The sequence below is a fragment of the Arachis ipaensis genome, chromosome B3 (assembly GCF_059453495.1).
Source record: "Arachis ipaensis isolate K30076 ecotype BB chromosome B3, ASM5945349v1, whole genome shotgun sequence".
Taxonomy (NCBI): domain Eukaryota; kingdom Viridiplantae; phylum Streptophyta; class Magnoliopsida; order Fabales; family Fabaceae; genus Arachis; species Arachis ipaensis.
Genome location: NC_142438.1, coordinates 41,287,505 through 41,289,868, shown reverse-complemented (window position 1 = coordinate 41,289,868; position 2,364 = coordinate 41,287,505). Strand labels below are relative to the sequence as shown.

The 2,364-nt window shown below is 35.0% G+C and overlaps 1 pseudogene; it reads left to right on the top strand.

The window, feature by feature from the left end:
• The first annotated feature begins 414 nt into the window (after nucleotides 1-414).
• LOC148570401 (uncharacterized) lies at nucleotides 415-1,621 on the top strand (annotated as a pseudogene).
• Nucleotides 1,622-2,364: the final 743 nt, after the last annotated feature.

The window sequence follows — 2,364 nt, the reverse complement described above, 5'->3', positions numbered from 1 at the left end:
TTAACTTTTCCAAGATTCAACAAGAATTCAATTAGAAAAAGAGTTATCTTCCAATATACTCTAATTTCTAAGATGAAAAACGAAAGCAATTCTTGAATTTAAATCAATGCATTAATTAAGAGTAGAATGACAATAGTATTAATCCATCAAAATAAACAGAGCTCCTAACCTTAATAGTAGAGGTTAAGTTGCTCATGACTTAGAGAAAAATCTAAAGCAAAAAGTATGAAAGTGCCGAATGAGGAAGAAGAGAAGAGCCTGAAGGGCTTAATCTTTTCTCCTTTTATATCTAATCCTAATTGATTTGAAATTAAAATTCTAAACCTAATAATATCTTTTTCTAAATTAAAAATTAATTAAAGGAAATCAAATAAGGCCTTCCGTGGAGAGTGAAAAACGCGCTATTGGCGCTAAATGCTAGGCTCGACGTTTAGCGCCGCTGGACAGAAAGCAAATCTGGTGTTATTGGCCTCCAAGTGCTAAACGCCAGGTAGTGGTGTTTAGCGGCACTAGCGTACATCCTTAGCACGAGTTACGAAGCTCTTGGCGCTAAACACCGTGTCATGGCATTTGGCGCCAGCTTCCTAGAATGCTTGCACACTTTACGAGTCTTGTGGCGCTAAACTCCGAGTCGTGGCGTTTAACACCAACTTGACAGCATCAAAATTCTTCCTTTTTTTTCTGCACGAACTCTGTCAAACTCACCCAAACTTTACTTGAAATAACCAGAACAATAGTGCACATCAAAGTAGCATCCAAACAGGTCTAAAATACCAAAATCAAATAAAAACTCCACAAATTCACATCTAAATTACTAAAAAAATATAAAAAAGATGTTCACGCATCAAGTACCTAGCTCCACCTCTTCAGGTTCTCGCTAATGCATGTATTACACTCTTTATCATTCAGAGTTTGGATAGGATTTTCCTCTTCTTCAGTTGTTTCTGGATCTGATTTAAGAGGATCAAACCCATCGCCAAAATCTAACTTGTTAATTTAGGTGTTTGATGATTCTGGAGAAAATCCAACACGAAGCTCAAAGATGATATGATAAATTGGAGTCAAATTTTCAGAGGTCAAGCTATGATGAGTCAGATGCAGGGCACTAAGAAGAAGTAGATGATGAATGCTTTGTTGGTTCTTCCAATACGCCGTTGAAGAATGCTTTGTTGTTGACTAGGTGTAGATCCCACCGTATAGATCTTCGCTGCTTGCGTGCAGATTCTAGAGTTCGATGCTAAGGAATGGTGAAGAAGAAGAAGAAGAAGAAGAAGAAGAAGAAGAAGAAGAAGAAGAATGAAACAAATGAAGCAAGCTCACAAAGAGATTCGGTTTCGGAAGAAGAAGTGAAAAGGGTACCCGAAAAGGGATGCAAAGATGGGTTTTTGAACGATGTGGAGAATTCGAATTCGAGTGCAAAATTAGATAAGGCTATTGAAGAGTTGAAGAGTGAGAGTGAAACGTGAGTTATAATGCTTATACGGTGCAAATTAAAACCGGCGAGAACTGGGTACAACCTGGATCTTAGGTAAATAGTAGTTTTGGAAGAAGAAGGTTGGATTCCTATCATTGCCTCTATCTAATATGTGATTGGAGATGTTTCTTTCTTTCAAATCTTTAGCATTAGCCCAGATTCTTCCTCATTATTTGAGCTTGAAAAATTGAGACCTCTCTGAGAAAAAACTATTTTCACTGGCAAATCATCCAAAACCCTTCTTTTAAGTTTTTGGAAAAATTCAGGATTTAATTCTTTATCACTTAAGGCAGGTGCTTTCTTTTTTAATATCACAACTGCCTTTTCTGAAATGCCAGCTACTTTTTCTTTTGTTAGTAGAATCCACATCTAAAGTACCTGTGGGTGACTCCTTTGCTGAAGGATCAATCTTCTTGTCTCCAAGATTTAATTTTGTACTTGTTTCTGGTAAAGGAGATGCACTAGATTTGTCACCATCTAAAGCACAAAAATAGTTGTAAAAAGGAAGAAGAAGTCTTAGGGTTTATAAATGGGGACAAAGACTAAATTGAAAAATTATAATTGACAGCGTCACTACAAGAAAAAAGAGTTATTTTAACACTTTATTTTTTAACACCATAATTAAATGTCAAAATTAATATATATTTTTGACAAATATCACAAATGTCAAATTTTCTATGTGTTCTTGATGAATAATTTGACCGTAGAAAATTACTCCTCAATTTTTATACTCATTTGTTTTCAATTTACTCCACTATTTTTCTTCTTCTTTGGACTCTGTTAATTTTGACATCACACTGCTCTCAGTTTAGGATTATACTACTCATTCTTTATCTTCAAAATCTTAATTTATTCTTTAGTTTCAAGATCTCATTTCATTCTTTGTTAAA